This window comes from Lepisosteus platostomus, chromosome 15 (assembly GCF_059453375.1).
Source record: "Lepisosteus platostomus isolate fLepPlt1 chromosome 15, fLepPlt1.hap1, whole genome shotgun sequence".
NCBI classification, from domain to species: domain Eukaryota; kingdom Metazoa; phylum Chordata; class Actinopteri; order Semionotiformes; family Lepisosteidae; genus Lepisosteus; species Lepisosteus platostomus.
In genome coordinates this window covers 1,975,457-2,001,641 of record NC_142625.1, presented here as the reverse complement: position 1 = coordinate 2,001,641, position 26,185 = coordinate 1,975,457, and the positions used below count along the sequence as shown (strand labels likewise).

General features: G+C 49.6%; 2 non-coding genes and 1 pseudogene across 2 annotated transcripts; all 3 read right to left on the bottom strand.

Annotated features, from left to right (window-relative positions):
- Positions 1-4,954: 4,954 nt before the first annotated feature.
- LOC148647622 (U2 spliceosomal RNA) lies at positions 4,955-5,135 on the bottom strand (annotated as a pseudogene).
- A 2,432-nt stretch (positions 5,136-7,567) lies between these two features.
- Positions 7,568-7,752, bottom strand: LOC148647621 (U2 spliceosomal RNA). The gene has a single exon (XR_015927031.1). It is a non-coding gene; the product is annotated as a U2 spliceosomal RNA (small nuclear RNA).
- Positions 7,753-14,161: 6,409 nt separating this feature from the next.
- LOC148647620 (U2 spliceosomal RNA) lies at positions 14,162-14,351 on the bottom strand. The gene has a single exon (XR_015927157.1). It is a non-coding gene; the product is annotated as a U2 spliceosomal RNA (small nuclear RNA).
- Positions 14,352-26,185: the final 11,834 nt, after the last annotated feature.

Here is a 26,185-nt window from a genome sequence, read left to right as displayed (position 1 = left end):
ATGATTGTTTTGTACATTACTACATGGCTCAGCGATGTTGTTCCGTCCCGTACCTCCGGGTGTGCCCGCAGCCACTGCACCGCGTGGCGGTAGTGCAGTGGGAGTCGCTCGGCCTTTGGGGTCGTGTTGCTCCAGGCGGCCAGATGTCTCATGTGTGCCGAGAGCCAGAGGCTCACGAAATGGCTGCACAGATGAGGCGGGTTGCTGTGCAAGACCACGCAGAGGCTTGCCACGAAGGCGCAGTCCAGCTTTGTCGGGAGGTCCAAAATCCCCCTGCCACCAACTTCAACAGGCCTGCACATGTCTTTCCTTCTGATGCGCTCGTACGAGTGGCCCCACACAAAGGTGAAGACGGCTCGTGTGAGCTCCTTCCTTTTCCTTGCTGGTAGGGGGTACACTACTGCCAGGTGGAGAAGAAGGGGCAGGATTTCCACCTTCAGCACCAGCGCCTTTCCGATCCATGTCAGCGAACGCCGCTGCCAAAGGCCCAGCTTCTGATTGACCTTCCGGAACCTGGCCTCCCAGTTCAGTCCCGAGGGGTCCAAGGTGTGAAAAAGGACCCCCAGGAGGTCCAACAAGAGTTCCAGATAGATGACGTACAGCAGGGGCGATAGAGGACAGCCCTGTCTCACACCACACTTTACTGGGATACTCCTCCCTACTGCTCCGTTGACACTTACCCGGGATTTCGCACCACTATATAGTGCTTCGATCCACCTGACGAATCCGTCAGGCAGACCCTTCTTCCGCAGGAGTGCCCACAGGATCCCATGGTGGACCCGGTCGAATGCCTTCGCCTGGTCAAGACTCGCCAGCATGAGCGGCAGGCCTCTGTCTTCAACCCAAGCGATGGTGTCCCGGATCAGCTGCAGGGTCCAGCTGATCTTTCGGCCTGCCACGCCACATGTCTGGTCTGCTCCTACTAGCATTGGCATCACCGTTCTCAGGCGGCCGCCCAGCACCCTGGCTAAGATCTTATAGTCGGTGCACAGGAGCTGGATTGGCCGCCAATTGCCCAGGTCCGCCTTGTTTCCACCCTTGTAAATCAAGGAGATGACCCCGGTCCTCATGGAGAGGCCCAGATCACCACTGTTCAGGGCCTCATTGTAGACCTGCACCAAGAGAGGCTCCAGTTGACTCCAGAAGGTGTTATAAAATTCCGTTGGTAGGCCATCGATGCCAGGGACAGTGCCCTTCTTTAGTCCAAGCATAGCTCTTTGATGCTGAAGTCAATCTCCTTCTCTTGAAACAAGGCTGTGTAGAACCCTGTGGCACACTCCAGCATCCCGGGTATGTCTGTAGCTGCAGTCCCGTCTTCGTGCTGGATACTATCGAAGAGGTTTCGCTCCTGCCGTCTCTTCACAGCGCTGAAGAACTGGGGCGAGCATCGTCCTTCCCCTTCTCTCCATACTCCCCGCAACCGGAAGAGGAAGTCCTTCGCTCTCTGCAGCCACTTGTCTTTCAGCAGGCTCCTGACGTATATAATCCTTTCATTGTTGAAAGCGCCCCCCTGGTTCAGCTGCTCATACAGCGCCTCGAGTTCTTCTTGAAGTCGGGTACACTGGCGTTCCTCCAGGCTCCGCCGGATCCAGCAGTAACGCCTGGTGACCTACGCGAGAGTCTGTTTGCACGATTCCCACCAGTGCACCGCAGAGCTGAAGAGTTCCCTCCTCTTCTCGAAGTCTCTCAGCACCGACTCGATCTTCTTCCGATATCTCGCCTCCTGCAGGACTTGCTTGTTCAGCTTCCAGTATCCAGGCTGGAAGCCGGGGTCCTCAACACCGAAAGAGATCGATAGCAGCCAATGGTCCGAGAACCAGGTAGGGGTCACTTGCCTGCGAAGGATTTTCCATTTAACAGTAAGGAGGATGTAATCAAGTCGTCGGAAGATCCCTCTTCCATTATCCCAAGTATGTTGTGCAACATTTAGAAACCCGTCTCGGAGGCTAAAGTCTGCTATCAAGGACCTCAACTGGTGAACTCCCACGCCGCATGAATCTCCCAGGTCAATGTTGAAATCGCTGCCCATGATCAGCTCTCTGGTAGTATACAGCAGGGGTTCCAGATCTTTCAGGAAGGCACCCTGCTGACGTCTGTCTGCTGGGGCGTACACATTGATTAACCTGATCTTAGTTTTCCTCCAGATCCCGTCCACCACCAGCAGACGACCCGGGATCGCTGAGCTGATCGACTGGATGACGAAACCTGGCGAGCCACAAAGGATGCCGACTCCAGCGGAGTTCACCCCTCCAACACTCCACCACGAGGGACCCTTCCTCCACTCCCTCTGAAAGGTCCTCACGTCGTTGAGGTCCTTGAGGTGGACTTCTTGTAGGAAGACCACGTCCAATTGCCTCTGAGACAGGTATTCAAAAACCGCCGTTCTCTTGTCCCGCTTCTTCAGACCCCTCACGTTGACTGACGCCGCTGTGAGGGTCATGGCGGGTCCTGTGGGTTTGCGTCACTCTCCATTTCTTCCCCGAGACTGTTCTCGGGGGAGCTTGCCGCCCCTGCTGTACTTACCGAAGTGTCGTCGGTGGATATATAGCCGACTTCCACAGGTCTGTACATGTTGTCTTGCTCGGGGGTAGGCGTGTCCGGCTGGCAAGTGACCAACGGGCTGCCGTTCGCCGTCATATCCTGCGCCACTGAATAGGTGCTCATGGTTGTTGGTCCTGGTCCTTGTCCAGGGGGAAGGGAACCGTCGTCACTGTCCTGCTCCGAATCACTCGAGGCGGACAGGATCTCTAGCTCTTCTTCCATCCCTTCCGAGTCCTCCGATTCTCCCTTATTCCCGTCCTCATTTTCCCCCTCTGCGGTCTTCTTCTTCTTCTCCCCCGTTCTCTTCATCTTTTTCCTCTTCTCCTGCAGGGGTACCGCCTTCTTCTCCTCCACTGGGGCTGGAGCTGCAGGTGCTCCCCTCGCCTTCGGGAGGTGCCCTTTCTTCACCACCTGCGCCCAGGTCCCTTCGTCCTCGCCAACCTGTCGGGATGTTCCCGGCTGCTCATTCTCCTCCTCTGTCTGTCGGTCAGCCTTCTCCCGTTCCTGTTCCTGTTCTCCTCCCCCTTCCTTCTTTCTTCCACCAGGGCCTCCGCTGCCCGTTGGTCTCTCTTCCGCCTCCCTGTCCTCCCCTGCCAGCCTTCCGCCTTCATGCTCTGCCCTGTTGAAGTCTGCGCTCCTCTTTACGCACTGCCGGAACAGATGCCCGGTGTTGCCGCACAAGGAGCACTCCTTCACAGGACACTGCGGGAAAGTTCGGGTTGAATGCCCCCGAACGCCGCACTTCCCACAGTTCACTTCCTGGCACTCCCCCTCTCCATGTCCAGTCCTACGACACTTTCGGCAAAACTCTGGCTGATTCCAATAATAAAGGTACCCCCTACCAGAGCCGATGGCGAAGGTGGCCGGTGGGTGGGACAAGCCGTCCGGTGATCTTTCATCCCATCGCAGCTCTACTTCATACCTCCGCTTACCAGTCCAAACCTTCCTAGTGTCTGGGACGACAATTGGACCATTCTTCACCTCAACATATCGTCGCAGGAAAGTCGTCACGTCAGCATCCGAGAGGAAGGGTTCAAACATGTGAAGCACCACCCACCGTTTGTTGTCCCCCTGCAAACCACCAACCTCGTACTCGCGCATCTTACCCTGTTCAATGACTTCCGTGCATTTCTTGACAGCCTGTCTGTAGATCCCCACGCTCACAAAGGTGACATCAAGGAATTTCTGTGCCCGGTTCCCCTGCACACATTTCAGATCAGACACACTCACCCCCAAAAGGTCGAACAAGATGTTGTCCTCTATTTCTTCCCGCCCAGGCATCTCCGTCTCCAGCTTCCAGTTGAGCCGGATGGTCCACTTCACACTGGGGTCCTTCCCGGCCCTCCTCCGTTCCCCGGGGTCCGCAGCCATTTTGGAGCGCAGCCTTTCGGCTGCAGTGCAGCCCACTCACCACTAGTGCAAAAGAGTCCAAAGTCCGCAATCCAAAGAGAATCAAAATCCAATCCGAGTTCAGTCCACAGGAAATCCAAAAGCATTGCCCTTGATAAGGGTGTCCTCTGCTCTCTCTCCCTCGACCCTGGATCGTGCCAAAAGGCCGAGAAGCAATGCCTCCAAAGGCGCGGACCGACGCGCGGGCGTTCCGCTGGCGCACAGTGGCGCAGGCCGACTCCTCTGGAGCCCGGGACCCGCGCGGCTGCCGGCCTCCCTGCAGCCAGGGGCCTGCCGCCGGACTCTGCTCCCCCTCTCTCTTGCCTGCCTGCCTTCCTGCCAGTCCCGGGCGGGGGCCCTGCTCTTTGATCTTCTGTCAACGGCCCGACAACGACCGCAGCCGCAGGGGGCGCCAGCCGCCCGGCCTCCTTAGCTTAGGCCCCTCCCACCGGCAGCAGCTGTGCCCAACCGGCTGCAAGCGCAAGCCGAGCGCCAGCACCTGCGGGCAGAGGCAAGGGGCAGCTCTCTCTCGGGAGGGAGGGACGGGGACGCGCGCGCACGCACGCGCGCGCACGCACACACGCCTGCCTGCCTCCCTGCCTCCCTGCCTGCCTGCCGAAAAAAAAGAAAGAAAAGGTGGATATACTAAGTTTTTTGGAGGGAAAACGCCCAGCTGTCGAAAGGGGCCCGCCTGCAGGGACAGGGACGGACACACACACACAAGCAAGCAAGCAAGCAAGCAAGCCACGCCTGCCTCCCTGGGAAAAGGCTGAAAAACCTAAGTTTTTTGGAGGGAAAACGCACGGGAGCCGAAAAGGGGGCCGGCCTGCTTGCCCAGAGAGTCGAGACGCGGGAAAGTGCACAGAGGGAGCACGGGAACGGAGAGGGCGAGAGAGAGACAGACACAGAGACACACAGATGGACGAGAGACGAGAGACGAGACCCGAGAAGAAGGAGCTCCAGTCCACCTCGTTTGCTTGCTCGCTAGCTAGCTACCTACGTCTGTCTTTTCACCGCTGAGAGAAGGTGGTGCACCGCTCCCGGAGGCGCTGCAATACCGGGCCGATGCGTGGAGAGGACAGAGCAAGCTCCTGATCCAGCTCCCTGTTCCAAAAATCCGTTTATGTGGTCCCCCGATGGGGGACATATCAGATATTAAACTGATAAGAACAGATTTTTTTTTTATTATACAAAATACAAAATAAAACACCAAAACTTCAAATACATAAATCCATAAACACAATCGAAAACAAAAACTACTACACAGCTAAATCAAAAGGTATCATAATCTCATCCCTTATATAGACACAACCCACCCCAATACAATTCCCATGCTCAAAAACCAACCCACAATTAACATCAAGCAGATATGCGTACATAAAATAAGCAACCTACTTGAAAAGACACAAAACATGATTTACAACCCCAGCCCTATTTACATGATCCCGCCCCTTATGCAAATTACCTGCCACCCCCAAGTTCACCCCAATAGTCTTATTTACAAAATTACAAGAAAATTAAAGGTTCTAAACTATTTCCAATCCCAGATATCCACTATGGATTTCCATTTCTCCTTTGCGGCGTGAAAACCCCATCTTTTTATGTCCCCTTCTACCAACCCTCTCAAATTCCATAAAAGCCTTCTATATAACCCATCTACTGTACAAACAGTTCCCCTCTTGACTAACAAATTCCTGGAATTCCATAACTCAAACTTAATTAAACTAACTAGCAGCCATAACACAAAGCTCTTAGTATTTGCCCTGCCTCCCACCTTCAGCCCATATAACACAACCGCAGGAAGCACACAGAAAGTGGAGGACAGACTACTAAACAAAGTTTCACATTTGTTCCAAGTTCGCTGAGCAAAATTACAGTCCCAGAACACGTGGCTGATCGACTCCACCGCATGACACCCGGCTCTTGGACACTCCTGCTGCTTTGTCAGCTTGTGCTTAAACAAAACCTCACGGACTGCCAAACGACCCCAAGCGGATAGCCAGTTCAAGTCCATTAGGTGGTGCTGTAGCCCTCTGGGCTGGACTCGCCGCCAGACCTCGTTGGGGACGCCTCCTACGAGGCTGGCCTCTTCAGTTTGGGTTACTGCAGAATAGAGACGTCTGTGGTTAAGCAGGACCTGGTGATCTTTAAGCTCAGGGTGTTGTTTCAGCCAGTGAGTCGCGTGTCGATAGTGCCATGGTAGATCGTTCCCATGAGGCAAACTGTTGGACCACTGAGCCAAGGCGTGCACGTGACTATATAGCCAGAACCTAACAAAATACTGAAAGGGATGTGAGACTGGGGAATGCAGAGCTATACACAGGCCAGACACATATACAGTTTAGTTTTACAGGGAAGTTGGGAACTCCCCGTCCGCCTTCTTCCACTGGGCGATACATATCAACTCTGCGCACATACTCATATTTCCCCCCCACACATGAACATAAAAACCTCCCTTACCAGATATCTGTTGAAGCGCGCAGGCATGGGATACACCGATGCCAGATAAACAGCACAGGCAGAAACACCACTTTCAGGATCAGGACTTTACCTACAAAGGACAGCTGCTTGTTCTTCCAGTGCGTCAGCTGCAGCCTAGCCTTCTCCAGCCTCTGGGACCAATTGCACCAAGCAGCATCCTGTGCCGTGAATAACACCCCTAGGATCTTAAGGGGCCCTTGACAGATGCCCAGACCATGTGCCGGTCCCAGTTGTTCTTTCCAGGGCCCGAAGAACTTGATCTGACTTTTCCCTCTGTTTAGCTTTGCCCCTGACGCGAGGGAGAAGTTCTCGAAGACGTCCAAGGCCACCTGTAGGCTAAGGTAAGAGCTGAGGAATAAGGTAACATCGTCAGCATATAATGCCACCTTAACTCTTCACCTTCACTCTTCACACCTTAACGCTATCACATCCCGTACTAGTTGGAGGGTCCAGCTGGCACGCCGACCTCGAAACCCGCGGGTTTGGTCCCAACCGATCACATGGGCTAAGACCCCCTTCAAGCGGTTTACCAGCACTTTAGCGATCAGCTTATAGTCCACACACAACATCTGCAGCGGCCTCCAGTTCTTAAGGTCCGTTGCAGGCCCTTTTTTATACAACAGTGTGAGGATTCCCTCCCTCATGGACTCACACATAGCCTTCCTGCGAAAGATTTCCTCCGTCACCTGAAGTAAGATTGGCCCTATGATATCCCAAAACGTCCGATACACACGCACACACGCCTGCCTGCCTGCCGGAAAAAAAGAAAGAAAAGGTGGATATACTATGTTTTTTGGAGGGAAAACGCCCAGCTGTCGAAAGGGGCCCGCCTGCAGGGACGGGGACGGACACACACACACAAGCAAGCAAGCAAGCAAGCAAGCAAGCCACGCCGGCCTCCCTGGGAAAAGGCTGAAAAAACTAAGTTTTTTGGAGGGAAAACGCATGGGAGCCGAAAAGGGGGCCGGCCTGCTTGCCCAGAGAGTCGAGACACGGGACAGCGCACAGAGGGAGCACGGGAACGGAGAGGGCGAGAGAGAGACAGACACAGAGACACACAGATGGACGAGAGACGAGACCCGAGAAGAAGGAGCTCCAGTCCACTTCGCTTGCTTGCTCGCTAGCTAGCTACGTCTGTCTTTTCACCGCTGAGAGAAGGTGGTGCACCGCTCCCGGAGGCGCTGCAATACCGGGCCGATGCGTGGAGAGGACGGAGCAAGCTCCTGATCCAGCTCCCTGTTCCAAAAATCCGTTTAATATGTGGTCCCCTGATTGGGGACGTATCAGATATTAAACTGATAAGAACAGATTTTTTTTTTATTGCAAAAGTATAAAACTTAAATCAAAAATCCATAAACAGAGTCCAAGACATTAAACACAACCACCATACATCATTTGAAACAAAAAAAAAACAGAATTCAACACAAAATTACACACATAATTCTTACAACAGTACTAAACCCTTCCACCTCTCCCGGGCAGCGTGATATCCCCACCTCTGTGTATCTCTTTTTATTCGGCATTTTATTTCATGTAGTACTCTCTGGTAGACACTGTGCACCGTTATTACTTTCCCCTTTTTAATCAAAATGTCCCGAGCCGTCCACATCTCTGCTTTAATCATACTTATTATCAACCATAGTAAAAAGTTGACGCTGCCCACTTTGCCCCCCCCCTTTATGCCATAGAGCACTACTGCCATTGAAACACTAAAAGATTCGTCCAACAGCCTAAAGAAGCGATTACATTTCTTCCAAACTTTTTGCGCAAAACCACATTCCATTAAAGCATGTTTAATTGTCTCAGGACTCTTACATCCCTCTCTTGGACATGTTGCTGACCTTGTCAATTTGTGCTTATAGAGCACTTCTCTAACCGGCAATCTTCCCCACACAATTCTCCAATTGAGATCAATAAACTTATGGTCCAAACCCCGTGGCTGGATTCGGGACCACACGGCTTCTTTTCCCCTCCGCTCTGCCGGAACCTTAGTTGTCTCTATTATTTGCTGGTATAAGCATCTGTGTTTCAGTAATATTGAGGTGTCCCCCTTGTCCCAATATTTCTTCATCCACCCTATTGCATGTTTATAATACCTGGGGAGGTCTCCCCCATGTGGCACTGCATTTGACCATGTCACCAACATTCTCATATGCTGTGCCAGCCAAAATCTCACAAAATATTGATAAGCGTGGTTCACTGGTGAGTTCAAAGCAACACACAGGTTAGACACATAGATACAGTCCAACTTTATTGGAAAGTCTGGGACTTCTCTGCCACCCTGTTCTATTTGTCGAACCATATCTACTCTTTTAACGTATTCGTATTTCCCTCCCCATATAAAACGAAACACCTCACCAACTAAAAGACGTCTATACCTTGCCGGCAGTGGGTACACGTACACCAAATATACTAAAAGCGGTAAAATGTCTACTTTCAAGATTAAAACTTTCCCAACTAGGGTCAGCTTTAACTTGCTCCATAAGCCCAGCTTCTTTCTGACTTCCTTGATTCTAAAGGCCCAGTTACATTGCCCTGATCCCCTCCACAAGAAGTCAAGACCCAAGATCTTGATAGGTCCTGTACATAATCTGAAGCCACTAGCCCACTGTTGTGATATCTTGCTAGAGCCAAAAGCCTTCACCACCGTACTTTTCTCTGCATTTAAACAGGCGCCCGATGCTCTCGCAAAGACTTTAAAAACATCCAAAGCGAAGGTTAGACTAGATGTTGTGCCTGCTAATAAAGTTACATCGTCTGCATACATGGTTAATTTGACTTTCGCCTCCGCTCCCAGGCAAGATCAAACCATCTGTTCTGTCCTCTCTTCTGATTGCACATGCGAAAGGCTCCATGTAAATCGCAAATAACAAAGGCGAGAGAGGGCAACCTTGCCGCACTCCGGCTTTCTGATTGATAAAATCTCCTATCCAACCATTCACTACCGTCCTGCTACCCACGTCGTTGTATAGGGTTCTGATCCAGCTGATCACAATTGGTCCAAAACCTAAGTTCTCCAAAACCAGCCATAAGAATTTGTGCGAGACCCTGTCAAAAGCCTTCTCCAGATCTAAGTTAGCTAATAATAGAGGAACCTTCCTCTGTTCAGCCCATGATACAGCATCCCTTAATAACTGCAGGTTCCACCTTCCCGACCTCCCTTTCACTCCACTAGTCTGATCCTTGCCTATTGTACTCGGCATCACCTGAGCTACTCGATAGACAAGCGCTTTTGCCATTATCTTATAATCAGCGCATAAAAGCGTTAGGGGTCTCCAATTTTTCAAGGACGTACGGTCTCCTTTCTTAAAAATCAGGGTTAAAATGCCTTCCCTCATAGACTTACCCATACGTTCCTTGCTGAAAATCTATTTTATTAGTTCCAAAAGAAAAGGACCTAAAATTCTCCAAAAAGTGCCATAGAACTCTACTGGAATTCCATTGACCCCCGGCACCTTCCTCTTTTTCAGAGACTTCATCGCCTCTTCTAACTCAAGCAGTTCAAAAGGTTTTTCCAACTCAGCCTTCTGTTCTTCTGACAGGGTTGTCTGCAAGTTCCGAAGTATCGTTCCCGCTGCTTCCCTTTCACTTACCTTTTCCGAAAAAAGGTTCCCATAAAAGCTAGATACTTCTCTAAGCATTCCCTCTTGGTCTTTAATCTGTCCACCACCAGAGTCAGAGACAGCTTGTAATACTCTCTTTTCCTGCCTTTTTCGAATCTTATTAAAGAAAAAGGTAGAACATGTCTCATTTTTCTAAAAACTCCACCCTCGCTCGGAACAGAAAATCTCTTGCTCTCTTCTCATAATATTCCTTTATCTGTTTGACAAGAGTTGTGACTTTTTCCTCACTAGAGGGCGCTGTTCCATCTCCACTGTTATAGGCTTTCTCCAAATCCCTCTCAAGATTCTCTAATTCCTCCTTCTCCTCTCTCCTCCTCTCCCTACAGTATTTCCTGGAGATCTTTCCTATCAATGTCTTGGCCTCTTCCCAGATCTCTACCAGAGATCTGTCGTTCGGTCTTTTATTCAGAAACCTTGTTAAAAACCTTTCCATCTTCTTTATGTACCTCGTTTCTTCCAGGACCGAACAATTTAGTCTCCAGACCCCTCTTCCAAAATTAATCCCAAAATCCACTATCCCAACATTCACAACACAATGGTCAGAGAACCATACTGGAGTGACTTTAACGATTCCCACCTTGATTGTGCTGGATACAAAAACAGTCTAGTTTTCTACACACACCCCTTGTGTTACTCCAAGTACATCCCACTTGGGGTGGGTTACTCATTTTATGACTGTCCTTCAGATTGTACATTCTTAAAATATGCTTTAGCTTTCGGGCATCTCCATCCTTCTCATTATCGATATCAATTTTAAAATCTCCACCAATCACTACAGCTCTGTTTGTCACACATAAAGGACCCAAGTTAGTCAAGAAGTCTCTTCTTTCCCTACATGCAGCTGGTGCATACACACACACAAACCTACCATCTATCCCGTTAACCCTCGCATCCACACACAACAACCTTCCCGGCTCACTCACCCTCACCTCTCCACATTCCGTTCGAGGGTTCCCGAACAGGATCCCTACCCCGGTAGAGTTCACCTTACCAATGCTCCACCTTGAGGGGCCATGGTCCCACAAGGCGGTCAGCGTCTCCATATCTCTTTCGTCCTTGATATGTACCTCCTGTAAAAAACACAGTCGGTTTCAAATCTCTGATGTACTCAAAAACAGCCGCCCTCTTAGCCCTATCACGCAGCTGTCGCACATTGATTGTCAATATGCTGCTCATTGGCTAAAAAGGTTAAGTCCAAGCTTTTTGGGCTCTCCCCTCACCCTCTTTAATATAGGCCTGTAATTCTGAACCACATCTAATCACCTCCTCCTTCTTCTTACCTTCGAGGGAAGGCACTTCCCTTCCACTATGATCAAAAATGGGCTTAACACTGCTAAACTGTCTGAGAATGTCCTTGATTTTTTCAAACCCTTTTGGGTATCTCACCCCCTCCCTGTACCATGTAGTTTGCTTAAGGAAAGCACTGGTGGTCTCGATATCAAGCCTCCAGAGGCTTCCTGTCTGCCACACCTTCCGGCGTACCTCTTCATATCTCCGCTGGCGTTCTTTCCTAGCCAAATCCCCCGCCCTTTGGGTCTCCCTGTCCTTAATTAGGTCCACCAGAACCTGCTGTGCAGCCATAGCGGACTTCTGTTCCCTACTAGTGATCCTGATTATGTTTTACCCTCTAATTCAAAGACCACGCCCTCTTGTATTAATTTAACCAAATTAGGGACAGGTGTAAAATCAATCTGCCCCTCCTCATTTATTTTTTGCTCAGACAGAAAGTCCTCTGTCGCAGCAACTACCAGTCCAAATAAGCCACAGGGTCGTTTACTGTGGCCCAAAAAACCTTCTGTCTGTTTTCCAGTTGCCATACTTGTCTGAGGAGCCATGTCAGCAATCACCTCAGGGGTTGAGACCTCCTCACTGCTCCCTCCTATTTCTAATTTCCTCTTTGTAGTCCCACCAGTTCGTTCCGCCTCTTCTCTGACCCCTATGGTTTGCTCAATGTTACTCATTAAGTCCTGCATGGCCTCCAGATTTTTGGCCGTCCGAGTAGCAATATCCTCTACTGTTGCTGATCTATCTTCCTCATCTACCTCTGGATCCGGAGTGGGACTTCTGCCCTCTAGCTCCCGATCTTCCACCGGTTTCTGCCTCCTCCCGTCTGCTGCTTCTCTCACTGTATCCTCCTCTGTTTCCTCTGGTCCTCCAGTCGCCTCCTCTCCCTCCTCTGTACCTGAAACAGAGAGGGACAAAGAAGGCCCAGCAACCCCAGACACGCCCCCTGCTGCCTCCCTGCTTACCGAGATATGGCTCAGAGGGCAGTCCTTATACAAATGGTCATTCTCCCCGCACAGGTTGCATGTCTTCGTCTCCTTGCAGTCTGCTCCCAGGTGTCCCGTTTTCCCGCAGCGTTTGCATATTAGCTCCCTACAATTAGCTGCGAAATGTCCCTCACCTCCACACCTCCTGCACGTCAGCGGTTGTCCCGGGTAACTGAGGTATCCCCGATTCGCACCAATAAAAAACATAGCAGGGGGATGCAGAAAACCATCTTCTTGATTTCTGGCTGTCCTCAACCGAGCAAAAAACCTGAACTTCCCCGTCCAATGCTTATTTCTATCCATTATTTTGGTTCCTTTCGCTGTTAAGTCCACAAACCGTTTCAAAAATACTTCAATGTCCTCTTCGGGCACATAAGGGTTAAACATCTGAACTACCAGCGGCCTCTTTTCCCTTATAAACAAAGGTTCCACAATGTAGTCACATAATGGCTTCACATCCCTTTTAGCTTTGGCTGTCTCCCATACTTTGTGGCAAACCGCTCTGCTGGTCAAAAACAAGTCATGGGTCTTTTTTCCTAAAAAATCCTGAAAACAATAAACATCAGTGGGGCTCAGACCAAAGACCCCACGAATTATATCATCTCCAAAAATTTCTCTATCTCTCAAAACCCTTTCTCCAGCTTCTTCTTTCTGCACAAATCTGATTGTGTGTCTCAACTGACCTTCACGACTGCCAGCGCCCTCTAGTGGTCTTCCCGCCGTACTTCCAGACGCAGCTGCAGCTGCAGCATAACTCCTTCCACCTTCCTTCGCAGGTCCTTTTCCAGATCTTCCACGGTCTTCTCCGGCCAGGGTCCTCCCTGCCGTATCAATAGTGCCTTCAGGAGCCGGCTCCATCCCTCCGTCCTCTCCGCTCCGCCGCTCCGTCTGGTAGCTTTGTAGGAATCTTCCGCCGCCGCCACCGCCGCCGATGCTCTCCTCTCTCCTCTCCGTCCGTCGCTGCTTTCTCTTTCTTTGGCTCAGTCCTCAGACCGCGGTCATGCCACGTATCCTTAGATCTGAGCCAAAAGGCCGAGAAGCGATGCCCACAAAGGCGCGGACCGACGCGCTGGCGTTCCGCTGGCGCACAGTGGCGCAGGCCGACTCCTCTGGAGCCCGGGACCCGCGCAGCTGCCGGCCTCCCTGCAGCCAGAGGCCTGCCGCGGGACTCTGCTCCCCCTCTCTCTTGCCTGCCTGCCTGCCTTCCTGCCAGTCCCGGGCGGGGGCCCTGCTCTTTGATCTTCTGTCAACGGCCCGACAACGACCGCAGCCGCAGGGGGCGCCAGCCGCCCGGCCTCCTTAGCTTAGGCCCCTCCCACCGGCAGCAGCTGCGCCCAACCGGCTGCAAGCGAAAGCCGAGCGCCAGCACCTGCGGGCAGAGGCAAGGGGCAGCTCTCTCTCGGGAGGGAGGGACGGGGACGCACGTACGCACGCACGCACACACGCACACACGCCTGCCTGCCTGCCTGCCTGCCGAAAAAAAAGAAAGAAAAGGTGGATATACTAAGTTTTTGGGAGGGAAAACGCCCAGCTGTCGAAAGGGGCCCGCCTGCAGGGACGGGGACGGACACACACACACACACACACACAAGCCACGCCTGCCTCCCTGGGAAAAGGCTGAAAAAACTAATTTTTTTGGAGGGAAAACGCACGGGAGCCGAAAAGGGGGCCGGCTTGCTTGCCCAGAGAGTCGAGACGCGGGAAAGCGCACAGAGGGAGCACGGGAACGGAGAGGGCGAGAGAGAGACAGACACAGAGACACACAGATGGACGAGGGACGAGACCCGAGAAGAAGGAGCTCCAGTCCACCTCGCTTGCTTGCTCGCTTGCTACGTCTGTCTTTTCACCGCTGAGAGAAGGTGGTGCACCGCTCCCGGAGGCGCTGCAATACCGGGCCGATGCGTGGAGAGGATGGAGCAAGCTCCTGATCAGCTCCCTGTTCCAAAAATCCGTTTAATATGTGGTCCCCCGATGGGGGACGTATGAGATATTAAACTGATAAGAACAGTTTTTTTTTATGTTTTATTAGAAATCAGTAAAAAACAGTGCTTTAAAAGTTTACTCTACCCTCCACCTTTACACCCACGTGATCAAGTCCTTCCATCTTTCACGTGCCGCGGCGAATCCCCATCGGAGGACATCCCACTGGATCTTCCGTGAGACGTCCCTCTTGACTCGCTTCAAGATGTCCGGCACTGACCTCTCCACCCCGTGTTTGACCAGCTCTGACCTCGCGTCCCAGACGTGGAGCTTGGTCAGGCTGATCAGGAGCCACAGCAGAAACGCCGCATTCCATCTTCGGGAACCAGCCACGCCCTTCATCACCGTGTTCAGCGTCAGGAGGGACCCCAGGCCTACCTGTGCGTACAGGTGCTGGCTGGACCTCCACACCCTCTGCACGAACCCGCACTCCCAAAAGACGTGGTTGACGGTTTCTTCCCCTGTGCAGCCGTGCCTCGGGCACTGGCTCTTCTTTGACAGTCCGTGCGAGTACATGACGGCCCTGACCGCCATTCGACCCCAAACACCAAGCCAGTTCAGGTCTTTAAGTCTGTTGTCCAGGCCCTTTGGTTGGACCTGCTGCCAGATGTCGCTGGGCACACCCAGGAGCGCTGGCCTGTCCAGTGCTGTGACCACCAGGTACATCCGCCTATGGCTCAGCGCTATGTCCTTGTCCCGTACCTCTGGATGTGCCCGCAGCCACTGCACTGCGTGGCGGTAGTGCAGTGGGAGCCGCTCAGCCTTCGGGGTCGTGTTCTTCCAGGCGGCCAAGTGTCTCATACTCGCTGCCAGCCAGAGGCTCACGAACTGGCCGCACAGGTGGGGCGGGTTACCGTGCAGGATGACACACAGGTTGGCGACGAAGACGCAGTCCAACTTCACTGGGAAGTTCGGGATCCCTCTGCCTCCTTCCACGATAGGTCTGCACATGTCTATCCGGCGGATCCGTTCGTATGAGTGGCCCCACACGAAGGTAAACACTGTCCTCACCAGTTCCTTCCTCCTCCTTGCTGGTAGGGGGTACACTACTGCCAGGTGGAGAAGCAAGGGCAGGATCTCCACCTTCAGCACCAGCGCCTTCCCTATCCATGTCAGGGATCGTTGCTGCCAAAGGCCCAGCTTCTGCTTGATCTTCCGGAACCTGGCCTCCCAGTTCAGTCCTGCGGGGTCCAAGGTGTGAAATAGGACCCCCAGGATTTTCACCGGGTCCGTTGTTTGTCTCAGTCCTCCAGTGATCTCTGGTACGTACGGCCAGGTTCCAAAAAGCTTCACCAGGCTCTTGGCGCGATTCAGTTGGGCGCCGGTGCCTCTGGAGTAGGCCTCCACGATTTCCAACACTCTCCCCAGACTCCTGTCAGAGCTGAGGAAGAGCGTCACGTCGTCCGCGTAGGCCGCAGTTTTAGCTTCCTGCCCACCTCCACCTGGCACTTTAATTCCCTCCACTCCAGGGTCCTTCCGTAAGGGGTCTAATAGCAGCTCAAGGAAGATGACGTACAGCAGGGGCGAGAGTGGACATCCCTGTCGCACACCACACCTTACCGGAATCCTCCTCCCTACTGCTCCGTTGACTCTTACCCGGGACGCAGCGCCGTTGTAGAGCGCTTCAATTCACCTGACAAAGACGTCAGGCAGACCCTTCTTCCTCAGGAGTGCCCACAGGATCCCGTGATGGACCCGGTCGAACGCCTTTGCTTGGTCTAGGCTCACCAGCATGAGCGGCAGGCCTCTGTCCTCCACCCAGGCGATAATGTCCCGGATCAGCTGCAGGGTCCAGCTGATCTTCCGGCCTGCCACCCCACATGTCTGGTCCGCCCCGACTCAGACGGCCCCCCAGCACCCTGGCCAAGATCTTATAATCGGTGCACAGGATCTGGATCAGCCTCTAGTTTCCCAGGTCCGCCTTGTCTCCTCCCTTGTAGATCAGAGTCACCTGCACCAGAAAAGGCTCTAGTTGGTCCCAGAAGGTACGGTAAAATTCCGCTGGTAGGCCGTCGACTCCGGGGACGGTCCCCTTCTTCAATCCGAACAATGCTGTTTTTATTTCCGCCCCCGTCACAGGCCAACCAGCGAGGCGGGATCGTCTACCGCCTTCTCCACACTCTCCAGGAGCCTCTCCTTGATGCTGGCGTCGATCTCCTTCTCCTGGAACAAGGCTGTGTAGAACCCTGTGGCACACTCCAACATCCCGGGTAAGTCCGTGGCTGCAGTCCCCTCCTAGCGCCGTATACTTTCGAAGCAGCAGCGCTCCTGCTGCTTTCTCATGGCGCTGAAGAATTGGGGTGAGCACTGTTCTTCTCCCTCCTTCCAAACTCCCCGCAGCCTGAAAAGAAAGTTCTTTGCTCTCTGCAGCCACTCAACCCTAAGCAGGCTCCTGACATTGGCAATCTTCTCGCCGTTGAAGGCGCCCCCCTGGTTCAGCTGCTCATACAGTGCTTCCAGCTCTTCTTGGAGCTGGGCGCACTGGCGTTCCTCCAGACTCCACCGGATCCAGCAGTATCGCCTGGTGACCGTTGCGAGAGTCTGTTTGCACGATTCCCACCAGTGCACCGCGGAGCTAAAAAGCTCCCTTCTCTTCTCCAGGTCTTTCAGCACTGCCTCGATCTTCCTTCGGTATCTCTCCTCATGAAGAATTTGTTTGTTCAGCTTCCAGTACCCAGCCTGGAAGCGCGGGTCCTCAACACCGAAGGAGACCGTGAGCAGCCGATGATCCGAGAACCAGGTAGGGGTCACTTGCCTGCTTAGCGTTGTCCACTTCACAGTAGAGAGGATGTAGTCGAGGCGTCGAAAACTCCCTCTTCCATTGTCCCAGGTGTGGTGTGCAACGTTCTTAAACCCGTCTCGAAGGCCGAAATCCGCGATCAAGGACCTCAACAGATGAACTCCCTGGCCGTGCGGGTCTCCCAGGTCGATGTTGAAGTCGCCGCCTACAATCAGCTCTCTGTTGGTGTACAGCACGGGCTCCAGGTCTTTCAAAAAGGAGCCCTGCTGCCTTCTGTCTGCTGGGGCGTACACGTTGACTAGCCTTATCTTCACTCCCCTCCCGGTTCCGTCCACCACCAGCAGACGTCCGGGAATTACTGAGCTGACTGTTTGGGCGGCGAACCCTGGCAAGCCGCACAGGATACCCACACCAGAGGAGTTCACCCCTCCGACGCTCCACCACGAAGGACCCCTCCTCCACTCCCTCTGAAGGGTCCTCGCGTCGTCGAGGTCCTTGAGATGGACTTCCTGCAAAAAGGTCACGTCCAGATTCCTTCGAGACAGGTAGGAAAACACTGCCACTCTTTTCTCCTGCTTCCTCAGACCCCTCACTTTAGCTGTTGCAACTGTGAGGGTCATGGTGGGTCTTGAGGGAGGCAGTCACTCTCCATTTCTTCCGATCTGCTGGAATCGGGTGAGCTCGCCGTCCCTGCTGTACTTTCTGAGCTGCCATCCTCTGTGTCCATGTACTGGACCAAGGGGCTGTCCGGGGGATCTCGTTCCGGAGTTGGCGTTCCAGGCAGGCAGGAGACTACGGGGCTGCCATCATCCGTTACGTTGGCCGACACTGAATAGACGGCCAGCGTTGCCGCCCCTGACCCCTGCCCTGGGGGGAGAGATTCCGAGGTGCTTTCGGCCTCGGAGTCTCTCAAGGCCGACAAAACTCCCTCCTCCTCTTCCATCCCCTCAGAGTCTGCGAAGTCTCCCGGGTCTTCCTCCTGGCCTTCCTCCTCGGCCGTCCTCTTCTTCTTCTCCTGCGTCTCCTGCTGACGCTTTTCCGCCCTCTGCCTCTTCGACCTCCTCTTATTTCCTGCGCCCTGCAGGATTACCATCCCCTCCTCCTCTGTTGGCGTCGGTGCCGGTGTCGCAGTTCCTCCCCCGCCCTTCAGGGGGCGCCCCTTCTTCACCACCTCCGCCCAGGTTCCGGCCCCTCCGTCTGCTCCCCGCGATGTTCCTGGTCGTTCACCGTCCTCTCCCTGCGCTGTTTCCAGCTGCTCCACGTCCGATCCCTAAAACGTTCCTGGCAGCTCACCGTCCTCTTCTCCCTGGCGCTCCTCCCTCTCCTGTCTTCCTCCCTTCTTCTCCCCCTTACCGGGGGGCCTGCTACCCGTCAGCCGGCCTTCCCCCTCGCTGTCTTCGTCTGCCTGCCTGACCCACTCTCTGATCCACTCATTGACCACCTCCTCCATGCTCACCTTCTCCGTGGCCGCCTCCTCCGTGGCCGTGCCCCTCTTGTTGCACTGCCAGAATAGGTGGCCTCTATCCCCGCACAAAGAGCACTCTTTCACCTTGCAGTCTCGGGTTTGGTGTCCCTGGCAGCCGCACTTGCCACATTTCTCCGCCATACATGCCCCCTCTCGGTGCCCGAAGGTCCGACACCTCCTGCAAAAATCAGGCTGGTCCCAATAGTACATGTACCCCCTACCTCCTCCTATGGCGAATGTGCCTGGTGGGTGGCTGTATCCGTCCTTTGAATTTTTGTCCTGCCTCAACTCCACCAGATACCGACGCTTTCCCGTCCACACGGCACGTGTATCCTTGAGCCCCAAAGGCCCCACCTTCACCTCCACGTGTCTCTTTAGGAAGGTAGTCACGTTGGCATCTTTCACAAACGGGTCAAACGTACAAAACCACCCACCTCTTGCTGTCGCCCTGTAATCCACCACACTCATACTCCCGGAATCCGCCGCCCTTAATGATTTCAATGCATTTTCCTACCGTTGTCTTGTGGATATCTGCGCTAACAAAGGTGGTGTCGATGAACTTCTGTGGCTGGTTCCCCTGCACACACAAGATCTCTTCCGCCTTCAGCCCCAAAGCTCCGAACAGGACGTCATCCTCGAACTTCTCCCTTCCAGGTGGTGCCGTCTCCGGCTTCCAGCGAAAGCGGAGAGTCCACTTAACGCTGGGGTCCTTCCCAGCCCTCCTTGCCTCTCCAGGCTCCGCAGCCATGGATGAAACAGCCTTTCGGCTGCAAACAGCCCCCACGAAAGCCTGGTGCAAAAACAAAGGTACCGACGTCCAAGGTCACAAAAGGCGTTGTCCAAAAGGCAGTCCGGGTTCCAGTTCCAAAAAGGCAATCCAAAGGCGTATCCTCTCGGGTGTTGTCCTCTCGCTCGTCTCTCCCTCGACCTCTGACCTTAGCCAAAAGGCCGAGAATTGACGCCCGACGCCGGCCTTGGGCGGGCGCGCGGGCGTCCGGCTGGAGTTTCATATTATGATAATGTTTCATAATTTCCTAAAATTAAAATGATTTAAACTATGTAACAGAATTCTGGGGTCTCCCTATACCAGAAACTACGATACGGCTCCAGAATGGTGATTGGCTGACACCATCTGACACTCTCTGACTGGGAAAAAAAGACCTGCTGATCTGTTCTACATACCAGGAAGACAACAGCATACAGTATGTTGTTTCTTTCGAAACGTGTATTTTAAAAGTTTAATTAAGAAGTAAAAACCTTACAGCATACACAGATTTCTAAGCTGATCAGGAAGAAGAAAAATCACCCGCGTTTCACGCATAAGAAGTGGTTATTAACTATCGAAACTGTTTTATTTATTTTATTTTTATTTAGATTAAGAGTTCCCGTCACCCCCATTTCCATTTAAATTTAAACAATAACAACAATACTGTTAAGCTGGGCAAACGATATTTAATTTTTTTTTTAAGAAATAAAAAATTAGATATAATGATGTGTTCCGACTTAGACATTGCACGACTTTAAAACCTATAAAAACAGATTTCAAGAGTTAATAACCACTTTTTATAAGCGAAAAATGGGTGATCTTTTACAGCTGACATTTCACTGTTTTAAACGAATAAGAAATTAGATTGCTCATAAATCTAATCACTTATTGTACATAAACACAGCGTTTTTACACAAGATTTTAACTTTATATTTAGGCTCAGATTTCAACTATAAATCGTACACTAATTACTAGAAGTAAATACTGATGTTTTGCTCCCTCTTACCACAAAAATATTAAAAATTATGTATTGTAGCTAGGATTAACTTTTTTTTCGAACGTGTCTCTACCTACTGCGACTCGGACATGGAACGGCTAAAGATGGCGACAAATCAGACACCCAGAAGGGGGGGCGTCTTTCCGCCTCCATAACTAAAATGCCAAATAGGAGTGGCTTAAGCGACATACACAGTCTAGTAACTGACAGTTTGAGATAGCCTATCGTGTACATTTCGCTTTGTTGCTGATAGGTTAAGCTTTCCAAACTCAGCCCCGAAGTCATGTGAATGATTTTTTGCCCTGTTTCACTGGTTAAACGCAATGATCACAAGCACCACCATGGTGTGATGTGGGATGTGTAGTTTTTAATTCAGTCTTCGTATTTGGCCAGGGCTTTAAAGAGAGGGCACGCCAACATTTTTCAGTGGTGTCGTCTGCGCTTTAAAGGTACCCCTGTCGCGGAGGAATTTGACCTCGGAACATTTACCCAGCGTAATATTGTATTGTATCATAAACCTAATCACATTATTCTACATAAACACAGTGTAATTGCTCTCTGAAAATGCTTTTTCTTTTTATTTAGGCTCAGATTTCAACTATAGATTGTATTATTATAAACTTTCTTGGAAAAATGTATTTTATGTAAACCATGTTTGCTATTAATTCATTTAGGGCTAGAATATGTTCATTGTCTTCCAATTGAGTCGAGTTGACATTGGAAGCTTGCCACACCCGGACTGTTACACCAACACATTAGCATGTTAAAGCGATTTCATTGAGGAGCCTGGCTTTCTTAACTAGTAAGTACTGTACTTCCTACTTTGAAAATACCTGTGAAACCGGTATTCCAGCACTCCCGCAGAGAGGGGGGTTGTACTCGTTAATGTCTTAGCACATACAGATGCAGCTATTCAAAATGGGTGAGGTATTTCGCGGCATACCCTGGTGGGCGTGTTGCGGTGTCACGCGGTATCACGTGGTGTCACGTATCATTTGACGCTCTGCCGGAACTATCCGGCGTCACCTTGTAAAACCGCCAGGGGGAGCTTAACCTCTCATGTACAGCATTTGAGCCTTTAATTTTGAACTGTGTATTACAGGATGTTAATCATCAGTCATTAAAATGTTGGTATATTTTATGAAAGCAAGATTGCTCAGTTGGACAAAAGTACACAACCTACCTTTATCAGAAATATTTATGCATCAAAGCCTTTACCGAAGATATTACTAATAGTATTAATAATGGATGACTTTGGACAAGCTGTATACTCAAAGTATAATTTCTTTAGCACATTTGTACAAGCACTTGGAATCTGTCCAAGCCATAGTTTGTCAGGCATTTTGTTTTACTTCAACGGGCATAAAAACTTCCTTGCTTTTAACAGGGCGTTTCATAATTTCTAACTACGAAAATGATTTAAAATGCGACACTTATCATTCAACTAGAGCTCAAAATATCACAAGGATCCTCAAGAGCACAACAAAGAGTGTATTAAAAGATACTTGTATGTATCAACGCTTTCTTTTCCGTATACCAGATTTTATGGAACCACTTCAGAAGGGTGTCAGCCAGTCAGATTCCAGGAATCGGTACTTTCAAGGAAAAATACACACCGGTATTCCATTTCTCCCTAACAATTTTAAGCATCGAAGTATTTAACTAGTGTAGCGGCGAGGCTTATTAATAAGAAAGAATTAAGTGTTCTGAGCCTTCCCAAATGAGGCCCCATTTCTCTGTTCATCTCTGTGGTGCAGCCACAGAGAAACTATTCATGCAGACTGATTTAAAGTTCCTTTGATAAGGACAGCTCCCAAAGGGGGATGAATGGTCATGATGAATGGTCATCCATTGGCGCCTATCTGTCTAGGGAGTCCAGATGGACATCTGGACTGCATTCCTAAGTGTCAGGAGTAAGTGACTCATATCTCACCTTGATCAACCAATCAGGGAGTGGTAGGGCCGAGTAACCCACGTGGGACTCTGATGCCCATGGAACTTTCAGCCAATCAATGAGCTGTTCCTCCAGGTAAAAACAGGCAACACAGAGAGCCTGTGAGATTCAGGGAGATTCAGTAAGATTCAGTGGGATTCAGGAGAATTCTGTGGACTTTTCTAAAGGGAATTCAAAGGAGAATTCCAGGGCAGGACGGCCCAGGGGCAGAAGGCTCCCAAGGGCAGGACATTCTCGCAGCGCGCCTCCTGACCATCCTGAGACTCAGCCCGGACAACCACGGAACGGCCAGTGTGTCCGAGTGCCAGAACTTTCCTTTGTTCTAAGAGTCTAGAGCGGAGGTTGCCAGAGAGTAACTAGAGGATCCACCCGAGGTTAGCACCAGCAGCAGGCCTCGTGGACAGGTCAGAACTGTGGAAAGCTGAATCACTATTTAGAACTAGCTCTTCATCAGGAATGAACCGGTCCTCTTCCTGACTTGCTGGGACCCACAGTCATCTTTTCTCCTGTGCACAAACTGTGCTAGTTAAAGCCAACACTAACTAGTCGGTCAGTGAGCATCAGCAGCGCACAGTCGCAAGCCGCACAGCACAGCCTGGCACTGAGCCACAGAGCGCGGATTGGACAGCAACAGCCTGCAACTGTTTCTTTGTGCCCGCAGGAAGATCTGAATCCCAAGAGATTGGATGAGTATTCAACTTCAATGCAATACAGCTCGAGAATTCAATTGTTATCCCAACCAGTTGATATCAATTTAATTCCTAAGTGTAATGTACTTGTTTTGAGTATCTAATGTAGACGTTATAACCAAGTTCATTTATGAAAGGGTCTAAATGAATGATATACTGAACGTATGTCCTCTTGATATGTGTAACACTTTGTAACTGACCGAATATATACCTTTTGTATTCTGATAACCCTCTTGATAAGATCTGTTAGGTTTACATGCATATTCTATGTATTAATAAATGTATCCTCGTGTATTAGTACCTGTGTGTGTGCGTTGTTTGAGTTATGTCGCATGGTTGGATTCTAAAGCCATCAAAAGAATCAACTTTGTGATTTACTGCTACAATTAATAATTGTCTCAGTAAATGCCCAAACCCTACAGAACTGGTGCCTTCAGAGAGCCACTACATTTACATTTTGGCTATGGCAACGTTAAATATTTGGCATCCCTGAGCCGGTTTTCTTACACTAGCATGTGAAATAGCGTGTGAAAAAGTGGTAGTTTTAAGCTTTTCTGCTAATATAATATGGAATCGCGTATCTAAAGAATTTAATAACGATATGATTATATTCGTGTACTGCGACAGGGCTGTGTAGGGCTGTTTCGCCTCCCTGTTCATGCGAGTTGCCTTGTAGCCTACTGGTCTACGTGCCTGACTAACAACGCACAGGTTGTGTGTTCAAATCCAGCTGGTGCTGGACTTTTCTTTTAACAAACATTTCTTCGAAAAAATAGAATAGCGATATTATGGACAATCAATTGACTTTTATATTTCAAAATATCACAACATGATCGATTTTAAGTCATTTTTGATAACAATGAATAGTCACCTTCTTCCCTTCTGACAGCTGTTCCTGCTTCTATTGTGTGTGTGTGTGCAATAGAGTAAATTTTTATAGAGAAATGTAGGCTGGACAGTATGCGTTACAATATAAACATTTATATTGATTTAAATCGTGTTCTGATTTAAATCGCAAACGCGTGTTTAATTATGTGTTTTTTAATCATAATCAGGCTAATGCATTTCTACATTTCTGTATGAACCAGCTTAGAGGTTCATACAGAAAGACAGCTTGTGTTTAAATTGAGTGTAAGGTAATTTATGCTTCTAAAGTCATGGTCAGCATTTATTATTGTACTGTGCTGTAAACTTGTTCTGTGCCTAGTCACATTATTTTATAGCATTTTTATTGCGTTATTAAATCTGGTGGCGCTGTGTGTTAGTTTCCTGACTCCCATGTCACATGGTCTGTGATTGAATCCCATGGAACTATGACTTTATTTTTTAACAAACATTTCTTTGAAAAAATGAAACGTTTCCCTTGGTCAGAGAATAAATAAAACCTCACTCGCACCAAACAAATTTATATTTCTAAATATCACAACACGATCGAATTTAAGTCTTTTTGATAACAATGAATAGTCTCCTATGCGTTACAAAATATACATTTATATTAATTTGAATCGCGTTTTGATTTAAATCGTAAACGCGTGTTTAAATATATGTGTTTAAAGGCGATATACTGTATAAAAGCGCTGATTCTTATGGAGTGTGTTCCGCCAGGGATTCAAAAAATTTATTTTAAATAAGCTGATAAAGCTTAGACTAACTGTATTCTAGACTGTATTACAACAGAACATTGGACAATGCAACGTAAATTGCAAAAATGCACTTGGAATCTGTCCAAGCCCTCCTACAAAAATTATTTAAACTGCGACACTGATCATTCATCTCTAAATAAACTTTATTTTATATAGCGTTTTAAGCGAATAGGTAATTAGATTGCTCATAAACCTAATCGCTTTTTCTACATAAACACAGCGTGATTGCTCTCTGAAAATGCTTTTCCTTTATATTTAGGCTCAGATTTCAACTCTAGATCGTATTATTATAAACTTTCTTGGAAAAATGTATTTTATGTAAACCATGTTTGCTATTATTTCATTTAGGGCTAAAATACGTTCATTGTCTTCCAATCGAGTTGAGTTGACATTGGAAGCTTGCCACACCCGGACTGTTAAACCGTTAGCACGTCAAAGCCCATTGAGGGTATTGAGCCAGTTTGGCTTTAGTATTAGCCATACAGAACATTAAAGTGCCCCTTTTCCATTCAGCTGGTGCCTGAGCCGCTGTGTCCTATCTTCTGACAGTCGCCATTGTGAATGTCTGTAGAGTACATCTTATTTTTAGTACTATATTTTTGTATTATATTCCTTATTAATCAAACTCTAAGAGTACGTATCGGCTTGTCCCCTCCTCCCGCCCCTCTCTGTGTGCAGTGGAGCCTCCTGTCCAGCCAGCACGTGTCCACAGACATTCACAACAGCAACATATCATAAAACGTTTGCACATATAGTTAAATTATTAGTTGTTTTTCAGGAAGTTAAAAAAAACACTTGAATTACTTATCCAGTCTCTCGAAATAGTTATTTTTCAAGCAATGCAACAAACGTCGGGCAATGTGTTTTTTTTAATCCAACATTGACAGCCACATCTTAAATCTTGTCAGTCAGGTCTTTTTTTCTCTAGTTGAATTGTGGTTTACACATTGCACGACTTTAAAAGCTAGAAAGATAGGTTTCGATTCACATTAGCTGGTGAGCCTTGTTAACAAAAAAACTAATAATAATGTAACATGCCACTGTTTGTTCATGAACAAAGTTAAACTGAGATTTCCTTAGATACGCGATTAAAAAAAAAATAAAAAAAATTGAATCCACATTCCATACGAATCAGCGGTTTTACAGTATATATCACCTTTAAAGGTGGCTTCTCAAAACGCTTTACAGGATAAAAACAACCAGAACAGCAACAACAACAATATTGTATTTCATTGCACTTTGAAAACCAAGTAATAACTTAACTATACGTGCAAACGTTTCATATGTTGCTGTAGTGAATGCCTGTGTACCCATAAGTATCTTATTTGCCTTGAGTCCTGGCTCTCTCTCTCCCCCTCCCCCCCTCTCTCCCTCAATTCAATTCAATTCAAGGTGTTTTATTTGCATGACAGATGGGTACAAGCAGTGTTGGGTATGTATATTTGAATATTTACACCCGGCGCGGCACCGAGGGAGCGTCTGCATTTATAACTTTGTTTTTAAAATTAGTCAAGCAATATGAAGCATCTCCTTTTACTTTTAAGTCCCTTAAATACATTGAGCACAGCTTTCTCACCACTTAAGATTCCTTTTTATACCATCCTTACACAAAGCAGAAACTTTCCGATGACTTGTGGGAAAGATTAC